The sequence below is a fragment of the Struthio camelus genome, chromosome 19 (assembly GCF_040807025.1).
Source record: "Struthio camelus isolate bStrCam1 chromosome 19, bStrCam1.hap1, whole genome shotgun sequence".
Classification (NCBI taxonomy): Eukaryota; Metazoa; Chordata; class Aves; order Struthioniformes; family Struthionidae; genus Struthio; species Struthio camelus.
The window spans coordinates 8,617,037-8,631,124 of record NC_090960.1 but is presented as its reverse complement, the minus strand read 5'-3'; the positions used below and the strand labels follow the sequence as shown (position 1 = coordinate 8,631,124).

The window sequence follows — 14,088 nt, the reverse complement described above, 5'->3', positions numbered from 1 at the left end:
CATAGCAGTGTCTGAGGCAACTTTTTCAGGGTGGATGTGGTATGTGTTTCTTTTCTGATGCCTCAGTGAGCATATTCTCTCTTTCTGGTCATGTTTGGAAAACAAATCCTGTTTTTACAGGGTTGCTCTGTAAGAGTCTTATTTGTTGTGCTGAAGCATTGCACAATGTTGAGTAGCGCTGGGGCATGTGAAGCAATGCATCTTTGTCCAGAGTTAAGGTGATTTGAGGAAGCAGCTATTAGGATGTTTCCTGCTATAAGGGCCTGATCCACGCAGGTGAAATCTGAGCAGCTCTGCTCCTTCTGTTGCATGTCACCTACTCACAGCAAGAGTGGCCAGATGGCTGCTTGTCTGGGTTTTGTATAATACGAGAGGCATTTGTGTCTATTGGGTTAGATGCTGATCCTGGAAACATCTCAGTATCTGTTTTTCCTGGGTCCTTACACAGGAAATAGTTGTGTTAGTGTTTTCTTGGCATAGGCACTCATGCTGTGGGAACTGCGTTGGAATCAACGAACTAACCTTGCATAAGCCAGAAGCAGTTAGAGGACACTTCAGGGTGGGTCTCCTAGAGAGGGTATGGGTGAGGATCCATGTAACCATCTTACAGCATCTCCCCTTTCATATACTAAAAGACCTGACCATTATTTAAAGTGAGGACCTTCACTAGAACTGGGCTGCAGGAGTGAGGCCATATCTGAGAGAGGGCAGAGAGAAAGCGGATTCTCCTTTGCTCAGGTTAATAGAGGAGGAAATAGTATTTCACTGAGTACATAAAAGAGAAAGACTTCTGCTTCTCACTATGTTACTGCAAGGGAAGCTCACTGAGCTAATTACAACTCAAACGCTTGCCCATCTCTCTGTCTCCCAGCTTGGTACCTTCTTGCTACCTTCTGGCACACCACAAGTCATCCCAGGATAGCATATTGCAGCAGTGTTGTCTGGATTTCTCTTCCTTGCCCTAACTGTACAGGGGACTAAGATGCTCTTTAAAGGAATGTCACACTGCATTTCTTTTTTGTATTTAGAATACAGTTCTATTCACTATCCAAACAGCAAAAGTAAACCTGAATCTCTGATCTTGCAAGGTTCCAAATAAAAACAAATAAAGAAAAACTTGTATTCTAACAGGCAAGTTTTTGCATGGTATATTTAGGCTATTGCCTGAGCATGACAGGTGAATAATTGTATGAGCTGCTTTTAGAGAACAGACATTCAGACAGAAAGGTCAAGTTGAGCTTTTGCTGGTGAGAGTCTCCTGTTGCCCGCTTGTAAGGCAGAAGAAAACATGAAACTGCAGCAGTTGACGGCATCTTCATCAATTTTAGGTGATGGCTGACCATTTATCATCTCTACCCTCTGGTTTTGCTTGAAAGATGAAAGTCAGGCAGAGACTCTGGTATTCAGCTAGTCACGCAGTTCCTGAATAAGATTGCCATATGTATTGCATTCGCTGTGGATTTCAGAACAACCTGCTGGCACTAGTAGGTGGCTCTCAATGCAGGAAAGCTGCTGCATGGGGGAAATTACCACCCAGGGATAGAAGATGAGAAAGCTTTCTATGAACAGCACAGTCAGTATGTAGCTGCACTGACTCTTGCCTGGCTGCAAGGCTTTAAGTACTACACTCAGCCTCGCTGTTTTATGCACAGCTCCGCTTGCGTTTTGGAGATGAGCAGCACCCAAAGATGGCAGCAAATAAGAGGAGAGCAATGAAGATGAGACAGAAGGCACTAATCACCACTAGCCCCCCAAGAGCCCAGTCACTTGTTACAATCCGTCTCTTCAGATCTTCCAGAACTGAGGACGCCTCTTGTACTGATGACATGCTGCCTTCCACCCTGCCAGAGTTAGACAAGAACAGCATCAGATGTTGATGCATCCTCTCTGTGCCCTGAGCAGAAACCGCCACAGCCCCTAAACCAACATGTGCACACATGTCCTTTGTGTTTGCAGGCTTCCCTGTTCCAAAAGGTAGAGTCACTCCTCACAGAATCTGGAGCATAAACCAGAAGGAAGATAGCGGAGGCCTTATTAGCAGTCAGATCTACAGAGAAGTAAAGCCGCAATCTTCCAACCTTCCAAGATTTTGGAAGCTGAGACTTGTTTTAATTATAGCTTATCATATTTTTAATAATTGAGTGTCTCTCCCAGTATGTTCAGTATGAACCCTTCATCTCTACAAACTGCACAGCCTACACATGAAAGACAGGTATTCAAGGGGAGAACCTTGTTGATACCCATGGAAAGATGTCTAAAAATGAAAGTCGGGTGCTCCTGTGAATTCTTAAGTCCAGTAATAATTTAAACTGGGATCTCAGTGGGTCATACACACTTGCTCTTTCACTGATACTTTGCATAATGACCCAACTGTCAGCTTTCTAAAGAACATCCAGCATCTCTTTGCATCTTGTGGTTTTACTAAAGCTTCCATGCTAGATGCTTCTGAAGTGAAAGGACAGATAGAGTATTTCTCATGCTCTCTCTCAAATATTACCGTACAGACCTAACTCAGGAAGAGAGGTTCATTATTTCAAAATGTTTAGGCCTCATTTGCTGCCTCTTATCTCTGCATCCTGAATATCTATATGAAAGGAGAGGATTCGATATGCAAAGTGTGTTTCATCCTCAACAAGTCACCTGTGACTAGGAGTACAAGCCCACATTTCAGTTTCCTGAAGCTTTTGTTTATTTCTGTGCAGCCAAAATATTCAGTTAATGCTTTGTTTTTTGGAACAATGGCAGATCACCTTGCCCAGTCCTTAACCAACAGGCATACAGAACAAGGAGGCTGTTCCAGATAGCTCCCTTTTCCTTTAAAAAGGAGGCAGCCTAAACAGAAAAGCCTCAATATTAGCTCAGCAGACCCAAAGCCAGAAACCCTGTGTGACTGTACACCCCAGAAAGTTCCTCTCTCTTCTCTAACTACAGTTAGTCTCCTGAAATAGGAGAGTTGTGTGCAGTCTTATAAATACCTGAAGCTGTTGTGTTTGTAGTGTGCACTTCCTCTGGTGCCTCCTCTGCACCCGCTCCAAAAGATCTTGGCTTGTGGCAAGGACCCTCTCACTGCATCCAGAGACTTGCAAAGCAAGGGTAGAAATTGCCCGTTTGTACTGCAGTAAATGATTAACAGCTGGCTTTCTTGCAAAGGTGTGGCTAATCTAATCAAAGGCCTTGAGCCTACTTAAAAAGGCTTAATTTACCTGTGATTTAAATGTTTTTTTTTTCTTCTCTATGCCTGCATGCATCTGTTCCAGCCAAACCTTCCTAGTGCCTATAAAGGCCCACTACATCCTCCAAATGGAGGATATTGTGGAGAGAACGGCTTTGTTCCCTGGCTGTATCTGTACTGCAAACTCAGTTAAGAGACTGGCATTTCTAAAAAGAGACTGTGAACAAGGCTGCCCTCTAGTCCAAACTTCATCGTGACGATTTAAGGAGGTAAATTCATTAGAGCCTTGCACTGCTGTTAGCTGTAATAAAATGGACTCACTGTTGCTTTCTTAACTGAGGAAGATCAGAGTGAAGGTGCTGCAAATTAAAAAGCTCCTGGAGAGAGGTGCACATATGGGTGGGAGGAGAAGAGTGTGATGTGACATAAGTTTTCTTCTACACACATACAAGCCAAGCAGATCACTTTGAAACCAGAAGGATGATGTTATTGAGTAGAAGCTATTCCACAAAGCTTTAAATGCTTCTGCTGGAGAGGCTGGCCTCAAGGTTTGCCTTGGGTTTCTCATGCGAAGAAACTACTTCAGTGGTCGTATTGTCATACTGAAGTAACTGTATCTCCTTGCAGTTACTTCCAGGCTCGCTCCATCTTTTACAATGTGTACAGAAATTGCTGTGTTTGAAGAAGTCTTACCTTAGTCTGTGCTCTTCTGAATCTTTCTTTCCTTTTTGAAACAGAGAAAATACAGCCTTACTAGTGCTTGGGGTGTTTCAGGTCCCTTTATGTGGGTAATGGGTGAAGCCAAAAAGACCTAAGGCTTGTGTGAGTGGTGTGCACGGGCTCGGAGACTGGCTCACGTTTTTCTAGTCAACAGAAACTGAAGAACTGCAGTAAAGTGAATGGAGATTTGCTGGGCATCTTTCAGGCCAACCTTATCTCTTGCTTGCAAGAAGTTGGCAGACCCCAAAGCAGCCAAACACTTATGCATATGCATCAAGTGTATGAATAGTCCTACTGAGTATAACAGTATGAAATGCTAAGCAGAGTTTCAGTGAGGTCCTGGCAAGTGTGTGGAAACCCTACTCTGTGGAGTCCCATGCTTGATGGCTGCTCCTCTGCTCCAGAAAGGCACCTGCATTCTTTAGAGACTTGCTTGATTTTCTCCCCTTCTCTTTTCTAACTCTGCTGTGTTTATCTTCTCCTTCTAATTCAGGAACTAACAGTGGTAGAGATAAGAGAGGAACCATTTCCTCTGTCCTCCTGCCTGGTGCCTGTCACTAGTTTAACACGTAGCGTGACTGGCAAGCAAGTATTTGTCACTTTTCACGTTGAGATAAGGCCTGGCAGCTCTAAGCTCGTTCCTAATGACAGCAGCTTGTCAGGCATTGGTGCGTTTCCAACTCACAGAGCTTCCTTCTGACTCTGTTAGCACAGGCCCATTCCATGCTGCTGAAACATTTCTCAGTGGGATCCTGTTAATTCCTGCAGCTGGCACTGTCTAGCACAAGCTAGGGAAGAAAGTAAGCTCTGTTCTTTCACAGGTCTCATGATATAATTAAGAAACAAAAAAGGTCTGTTAAATTGAGCCCATCTCCTGCAAAAGAGGGGTTCTGAGACATCCTTGATTGTCACTTGTCTGTAAATGAAATGAGAAAAGCAGCATCTCTGACAGGTTATGGTGTGATGCATCTCTGAATGTTGATTAGAGTAAATTGATGACACACTTGAGCTTATCCTACCCTAACATGCTTGTTGGGAGTGAAAGCTTTGAGATGGCCTAATAAAGGCCAGTGCTTTGTTAGTCTGCGCTTGCAGTAGCTCTGGGTATCTTTCTTTTATTGACAGTTGTCAAGTTGTGTATCAGATCTTTGCTCTCTTAAGAACATCCCTGTCTTCTGCTGGAAACTTTTTAATTTAAAAGTAATGTTGTCGCCTTTAGAAGTTTCTTTTTTCCTTAATTTTTAAACTATCCTCTGTGTTGCTGGCTGCAGATTTATACCAATGCGCAGCCTTACAAAGGTGCAAAATACCTAAATATAGTTTCTTTGAAAAAATTAAAGTGCAATATATACATATAAATAAATAAAAATATATATATATATACACACACACACACACACACACAGATGCAATGTTCATTTTACTAATCCAAGCGCAGGCATCAGAAAGAAGAGGTTTCTTTACAAAGTTTTCTATGTGTTGCTCCTCTGAAGTGTAAAGAGTATTTAAAAGCCCATTAAAAAACTTGATGATTCTGTTCTCTCTAGCTGGATGCTGGCTCTGGTATATACATGCGTAATCCCTTTGACTCTTCCAGGTTTAGCAATATGAACACAAGGGTAGAAGATGGCTTATCTACATGCATGTGTCCTTTTTATACCTTCTCTTTAAGGTGATTGGTTTCATGTTGTGGCCTATCTATTTTGGGCTGAAAAAACACCAGTGGCTTACAGAATAGGTGCAGTATGATGTTCTTCTGTTTCTCTGTCCCAGTTATGAAAGTCATTCCCTGTGCTGTAGCCTTGTACATAGGGAAATCCCTTTCTGAAGTTCACCAAAGTACAAACCAAGCATACACAGTGGCTGCAGAATGGAAAGGGGATTTATTTGCGCTTGTTAACTTCAGCTGTGCAGCCCAGTCTTGGCTCTGCTTTGTCACAACGCCAACTGTCAGCTGCTGCATATATACCCTGAAGTGACGCTCACCATACTGTGTGTCACTCCTGTGAAATGTCTTGGTGTATGCGAATAAACATACCTTAAGCATAATGCTTATGTCCACTAAAATAAACTGTACCCAGTGCAGGGAGTCAGGCACACAGGTTCTTCAAGTAAGGATATGGATTTGTGCATCTCCTGTGACTCCCATGCTCTGAAAGGAGCATTCACCTGCAATATGCAGAAAGAGCAGAACTCCTGAAGGATCTGAATACCACCTAGAGGGTGGGTGATAGAGAGCATGTTTAGTAGTAGAGCAATCAAATTAAACTGTACCATTTGTGAGTTTTCCCCTTTTGCCTTCATCTTACTGATTACAACTGATATTGCACATGATCGAATTGTTCTCTTTGGCAGTTTCACATCCTTTTAACACTGAGGAAAAAAAGCAGGGAGCATTTGTAATCGGCTGCACTCAGAGCCCCTCAGCCGGCATGTCAAGCTCAGAAGGTCCAAGATTTCTTGTGTTTTCTCACCAGTCATCTCACCTAGACGTCTGTGCTCTGTTGTGCACGGCTTTTGAGAGAGCAGGTTTGGGCTTCATCCAAGAAGTGCTGAGCACGTGCACCTCCCAGTGATGTTACTGGGTTTTGCTAGTGCCCAGCATCATCCTTCAGATGAGTCACTTGTGAAGAGGGTAGGGGCTGCCTAGCCATGTGGCAGTTTGTGTTCTCTGCTTTGGCTTGTGACTCCGTGGTCACAAAGGGAATCCTTGGCTGGCCTACCTGTAAGGTTGTCATGGGAAAGTGTGTCTGTTCTCTTGGTAGCGTGTGTCCATGCATGCCCCCTACACCCTGGCTGAGGGAGACGGGGATGGTAAAGTAGCATTACCTTGGTGGTCACACCACGGAGCCCAGCAGTGGCTGTCACAGAAAGAATGAAATCCAGGCTGTGATTTCTGGTCCTCTGAGTCATATTCATTAATATTGTTATTGCCATATTCAATGAGTTAGCGTAGACAGTCATTCCCATGTGACTGAATCATGATGTCCATGCGTGTCCTTGGTCGTGTCATCTCTTGTTACACCTCATGGATGGGCAGTTGGGCGGACTTGGATCTTCCTACGTCTGTGGTCGGGATGTCCGTTGCAGCTACAGCAGCTATAGCAGCAGCAGCTGCAGGCAATAATCATCATCACCAGAACAGTACCTGGAAAGAAAAGCAGAAGATATTGATTTATTGATTCATGACATAGAAGGAATCACTGGAGAATAACCCTACATCTCCTCTAAGTTGTTTGATGAACAGCAGAATTAACAAAGCCTGGTTTCTTGCTGATTTTCACCCTGCGTCCTTTACCTTCCGCCTTCCAAGTTCCTCCCCTCTTGTATTTGTTATCCATTTAGCTGGACAAATGTCAGCACATATCAGGTCTTAGCAGGAGCCATAGGTGTTGGTTGCCTTGCTAGTGCCTCTCTTGATTGGCTAGCTGGCTGCTTGTAATGGTTAAGAGGCTAGTTATACTGCCTTCCCCACAGCGGGGACACTGATTTGGATCTCTCTCCTCTACCCAGATGTCTCCTTTTGTGGATACTTGGAAGAGATCAAAAGATAAAAGTTCCTGTTGCTTTGTCGAACTTGCTGAAATCAGCCAACAGGTTCAAAGATTCAGGACGGGCAGATAGGGCAGGCCCAGTGAAGAAAGGTTTAAGCAAGTAATTTTAGATTTGTTTCCAGTGGTAAATAAATAAATTAAGGAAATGGCAGAGGGAAATTCTTCTGCAACTGTAAAGAATAAATTACCATGACTATTGCATTTATTTCTGGGCAAGTGGAAAAGTGTCCATATAGGAAATGGTATATGTTTATCTGTAGGCAATACAATAACAAAAGTAGAGAATTTTAATAGTTATACGTTTTGGATTGAAGTTTACTTTCCAGACTGTGGGCCCAGAGTTCACCCATTACACACACAAAACTCCTGTCGTCATTACTGAATATTTCATGATCATAAGATCATGATCATATGTGCCAAGCTGTGTGGGTGCATATCTTTACCTGCCTCTTGTGGCTGTTTCTGTGATGAAATGCAACAGTTAGGTAGAGTTGTGTGTCTGGAATGGACGGAGATTCAAGTCTCCTCATAGTTGCATCAGAGAGGATTTAATTATTCAAACTGGCATTTCTGTGGCAGGTCTGTTTCTGAAGAGTGGGTGCAGTTTGCCCTTTAATGATGATAGATATTTGTGACTGAGCTGGCTTTATTTTTTTTTTTCCATATTTAGCTCTGTTAGCATAGAGCAAACAGATACTTTGGGCACAGGGCTTTGCTTTGTAAAGCAGTGAGTTAACCTGCTGGTATTCTACATTAGGCATAATGGTCAGAATTGGGAGCGGTATCTTAGTTTGTCTGGAGGAGAAAAGGATGACATTTTTAATCCTTCAAAATGTGTAAGAGTGCGTGCATGTCTACGCATATGTGTATGTGTTCCTTAAAAGTCTGTGGATGGGCTGCCAGGTAACCAGCCCTGCGGGGAACCAGTTGTAGTTATGAAAAAAAGGAAAAAGAAGAAAAAAAAAAAAGGCAGGTGTGTCTGTGTCTGAATTCCAGCCTGGGGAGGAGTGTCCACGGTGGATACACACCCTTCCTTCTGGCACTGCGCCTGGGAGCAAACTGTACCTCTTGGAGGGGGGAAGGCCTGCCTTCCTTCCTGGTTGTTTTCCCATTGTTTGAACAAACTTGGTTCCCCTTGCCGGAGCAGGTCTTTGTTGTTCCTTCCACGTCATCTCCACATGGCTGCCGGAGGGGTCTTGCCGTTACCAGAGGCGAATAAATACACTCATCTGAAGCATATTGCTTCCGCTGAACTAGGCACAGAAATGACACTTGGAGTCCCCAGCCTGAGCGTCTTTGCATGGCAGTGAGGTCCTCTAATGCCATTTGTCACAAACCATCTTCTCTGCCTCAAAACACTGCAGCAACCTGGGGTTGGTTAAAATACTGCTGTTGAATAAGGGAGCTTGGGGGAGTTATACTGCTGCCTGTCATATTCTGCATGTGTGCAGAGATGCACACTGAACATGAAAACTGACTTAGAAATTAAACTGGGCTTCAGAGCACAGTCTGTAAAACAACTGCTGATAACATGACCTATCAACAGAGACCAAGAGCAAGCTGCCCCTGAAAAAGAGCAGAGACATTCGGATGCCCCTCTGCCTCCACCGATAAACTCACCAATAAACAGAAGAATCACACAAAAGGACACAATCTCCACAGGGTCAGCCTTGGGCAGCTTCTGGAGCTTAAGGAGCAGCTTCTCACCAATGCCTTGCATTTCCTTCAGAAAGCCTTCAGAAGACATTCTGGCTCAACCTCTTCAGGCTTTATGCTGTAGAAAAAAACAAATGGAGAGAGAATAAAGCTTTTCACTGACTAATGCTAGGAAGCTGCCAGCCTTCTTATAGAGCTCACTGGGGATCACAAGTAAAACAAGTTTATCTGGTCTCAGTCCTTCCTCCCAGTAGCTAAGGAGGAGGACTATTAACTGTCTGCATGCTCTGGCACTGTTTTCATTTCAAAAACTGGCTTTGAGGGTTGTTTCGACAGTTGCACAGTTACACAAAGGCAAAAATAAGATATTTCTTCTAAAAGTACACCTATGCCAGCAAGCAGGGAGTTAAAACTGGACAGTGGCTGCCCTTGGCTTTCCCCCAGTGAAAATAATTGATTTTTTTTCGATTGTGCTTCAATTGTCTTCCAGAAAGCCATGCGATTCTAATTCAAATTGTGTTCCAAATACTGTATTCTGGTGGTACATAGGTTTCACTTGTTTTCTACTGAGTAACATACAGTAGAACCCTTTGAAGACTCTCTGTTTCCAGTTACAGAAAGCCTCTTCAAAAAGTAAGGTGCTTGCTTCAGCACCTTTTTATAATACCATTAAACTGTGGTTTTATCAACCAGTCTTACTGAATGGTGATATTAAAAGCTAAAGTGTGTGTTTACCGGGGACAGCTGAATGGTTTTCAAGGTTTTTAGAGGACTGTTTTATAATGCTAAACTAAGTGTAGCTTTTTTCCTTTTTTTTTTTTTTTTTTGGTTACGCTCTGTTCTAATGGAGTAATACGTAAGTTGAAGAGTGGATGTCCATCCATTACTGCTGGTGATGAGTAAAACAAAAGCCACTGAATCTACCAGGGCCATGTGGAGATAGTCTTTCCTGCCCTGCTCAGTAACGTTACACTTTGTTTAGTCTCAAAGAGAATGATCATCAGGAACTGTTGCTAATTGATGTTATTAGTCTAGTCAAAGTCAGATACCTCAGTTTCGCCGCCAATATTTGCTGTTCTTGCCTCCCTTTAAGCAAAGTTTTGCAAGGCACTGCAATGAATAAGCTTGCAGGAGAGCTACAGAAGTTCAAATTTTACTTCAGCCAGTAAGTGGAATAGAAGATTGTTGGGAAATATGCATAGTCTTGCCTAAAACAAACTTTTGGACATGCAGATGGATTAAGGCTCTTATGTCATTAAATTTCATTTCATTTATGTCACGCTTGTGCGTGTTGTAATAGTCAACACGGTTTTATGGGACTTAAAAATTGCAATTTAATTTCCTTTTTTTTGGTGATAACACAAAGGCAAAAGACCTAGACGGTGCTTCCAGAGTAAGCCAGCTAGTTCACTAGCACACATCTGGTTTGATTACTCAAACAAATGGATGCTTGGAGCTCAGTTTTTCTAAACACACTGAGGACTGAGAGAGACCTTGGATGTTTCTTTGCATGCTGGGCTTTACTACTACAGTGCCAAGTAAAATTACATTTTGTATGTTTATGCAATGCAGGAAGGGTTTTCTTTGTTCTTTTAAACCCAAGCTAAGGAATAAAAATCGGAACCAGCTGACTTAGGCATGGGGGTGGATGAAAAGCTAGCCCCACAGAAAGATCTCTGTGCAACTTAGCAGGGAGGCTTAGCTGTGGCCTTTTGCCCTGAAAAGGTCACTTCTGAGACTAGGGTTAAATAGTTCTTTCCGGATGATTGCCACACCCCAAGTGAACTGCTCCAGAAATTGCTGCTCTTTGCTTTGCACAGTGGTGTAGGACTTTGTGTCAGCAAGTTCCAACTTTGTTTCCATTTCAAGAGATGGCAGTGCAGGCAGGGGTGAAGCGATTTGTGTTTTTTTGCTCGTGGCTCTAGAAGAAAACCTTAAATATATATATATATTATTTATTTATTTATTTATTTATTTATTTATTTCTGGCTATAACATTCTAAAAATATTTCTTCCCCTTGGGGGTATTTCTGCCTGCCTAGTATTTCTGCTAGAAAGGAGTCTGCTCTAACTTTTCATACCATGCTTTAGGCTGCACCAGGAGCAGCAAGTATAAGTACTAGCCTTCTTCAGGTTGGGTGTAAAATATAAAATTACTGATCAGAAGTGTACAGCTCCGTGTGGATTAACAGAGTGCCTAGTCTAAAACGATAGGAGCTTGCCTTGATTCTCTCTTCTCGGTAATGGACGTTCCTCTGCCCATGGTGCCTTATCTGGCTCTAAGTGAAGCAGTTTTTGTTCCAAAACTTGCAAGGAATGTTGCTTGTTTACCTCGGTTTGAACTTCTTCAGGGAGAAAGTTTGAATTGCAGTTGGTGGTGCAGGCTCTGATCTGCACGTGCTTTTCCACCCGACTGCACTTCTCACTGTATGCTGGCTCCAGGGGCTCGCACTGCTTTGGGATTTCTGCTTGTGGAGTGCAGCAAAAGGGTGATGAATAAATCACTTCTCCCTCCCCCGCCCGCCCCCCCCCCCCAACAAGTATAAAGCCGCCAGGAAAGCTAGGTGCATTCATGGACTTCTGTATCTTCCATTCTACTTGTGACTAGTCTCTGCTCAGAACTAGTTTTGATCGTGATCTTATTCCCATCAATTTCAGCAGAACCAAGATCTTACTCTAAAGATTAGCATGAGGGTAAGCTAGTGCTGACCATGCGACTTCAGTTGTTTCCATGCGTCTGCCTTATCTTCCTCATCTACAACACAACAGTGATAACATTACTTACAGATTTCACAGTGGAGTTGTAAGAAATAATTCATTTTTTTCATTATGCTATGTTCAAGTAAGCTCCCAGTTGCCAAGAGCAGTAGATGCCAGGTGGTGCAGGAGATTTGGGCGAAGCAGTAACTGTAATGATTATTATTAAAATAGAAAAGTCTTAAAATGGTTTGAAACTTAGGGCTGTATGCCTTACTGACGGTTTATTTTCTAAGACTGGATTGTTGTTCTAGAGCCTTAGAACAGCCCCCCGAGTTCTGTTGGAAACTCTTGGGCTCCACACAGGTCCTGTGAGGTTTGGAGCAAACATAATTCTCTGCCTGTGTTTTTCTCATCTGCGAATCAATCCTTGCCCATTGTCCTTCCTCAAAAATACATCCACCGACTCTGTGCTCCTCCAGAGCAGATAACATGGCTGTTAAGGCAGTAAAGTCAATGGAACTTGTTATGCATTGTCAGACTAATGTCATTAACTTGCCATAGCTGCAGCCAGAGATAAAAAGAAGTGAAAATAGGGTGAAGGGAGGCAAGAGGACAAACTTGCATAGAAAAGAAAGTGACACAGTGCTGATGCCTTGTGGCAGGCAGTTTGGAAGTTCCTGCTGGGGTGCTGCGGCAGTCTGAAATCCGTAGTTTCAGTTGTTTTCTCTTGCTCTTGTGGCTGTTTTTTAAAAACATTTCAACCACCCAGTATTGCCAGTGGGGCTAGATCATGAAACCTCTCTGCTCCCCTCCATGTTGCAGAGCCAGGCAGGGGAGAGAATAAAACAAATCTTTTAATCTGGGTTTATTCCTTTTTGAAAAAAATAAGGCAGACTTTTCCGTGAGTTGTTAGCCTTGCTTGTAAAGAGAGAGCGTGGTAGTAATGCAGGGGGATGTCTGTGGCGTGCAGGTGTGCCGCTTAGCTGCAAGGATTAGATTATCATTGAAAACCGAAGAAGCACGTCTTACATTCAGGGCACTTGTAGAGTTAGATTTCCAGAAAGTGCTAATATTTGTTTTTAATGCATATTCACCCTGCTGTGCCTGCTGAATAAAGCTGTGAAAATTGCCATAATAGCACTGAGATTATCCTTCTGATCTGTTTTAATGGACTTGGGGCATACTGAAGCAGTCAAAGACGTTGGTTGCTCAGGCCTTCTGAGAATAAAGCCATTTATGAAAATGCCTCATTCTAGATATCCAAGACAAAAGCTTTGGTCAGGGTGTCTTGGTACTGCAAACCCAGCTGTACGTGGTAGCTTCTGTGCTTCAACCAAGAAAAAGAGCTTTGGGATGACTACAGAACATGGGTCCCACATCCCTCTGTCTGCCTTAAGCTACTCAAATTGCTATCAGTATTTTGGAACCGATGAAAATTAAGCAGTTTTTTCCCCTGCTTTTGGTTTGGAAAGCTACATTCTTTCTGTGTGTCTGGGCAGGTGCATCAAAGAACTGTAGGGAGCGGGCGAGCTTAAATTTCCTGCTGAGGAATGAGACGCTTGTTTAGTCATAACCATGGTGGCATTTCAGCAGCCTATTTCAGCATGACAAACATGAATTTCAGTTTGTGGTTAAGCCTCAAGACTGGAAGTTAGGAAAGGCAGGCACTGTGCTGGGCCTGCCACGGGCTCAGCGGTTGTGTGACTTTGGGTAAGTCATGCCATCCCCCTTGCTGTGTGACTTCCTCTCTGTGAAGCAGCAAGATACATAACCACCATCAGAGGTTCAATTTACTAATTGTTTTGTGTCCAAGTCTCAAAATGGTGTGAGATGTTTAGACAGAAAGAAAGAAAGTCCCTGGTTTTGTTACAGTTACAAAATGAAATGACCTCTGCTTGCTAACTGCTTGTTATGCTTCAGTCACCGAGCCCATTTAGGATGAAAGTAGATGAACGTATGGCTTCTACTCTTGGTTGCTGCTTACCCAGTCATGCCCCATAGCGTTTTATTTCTCTTGATGTGACCTCCTGATTCATTGGTTTTACTGTACTACCCCCAAGAAGCTTTGCTTTCATGAGTCTGTTGCCTCTGTAATCTAAAACAGGAGATGAAGCTTTGGAGGGGGGAATCTGTTGGTAGTGGCCTGAAGCTGCCAACACATGTAGTGCTAACGCAGCAAGTCCCTGTGAAGGTGAATTTGATGTCCTCCACAGTGCCCATTCCCCATGTCAGCAGTACTCCAGAGACCTTATGAAGTTGAGCCTCCCTGAAGTGCCCATGAAAGCA

General features: G+C 43.2%; 1 protein-coding gene across 3 annotated transcripts in view; it reads left to right on the top strand.

The window, feature by feature from the left end:
* Nucleotides 1-14,088, top strand: part of RECQL5 (RecQ like helicase 5) — a 41,219-nt gene that overhangs the window by 9,480 nt on the left and 17,651 nt on the right. The window lies entirely within an intron of this gene.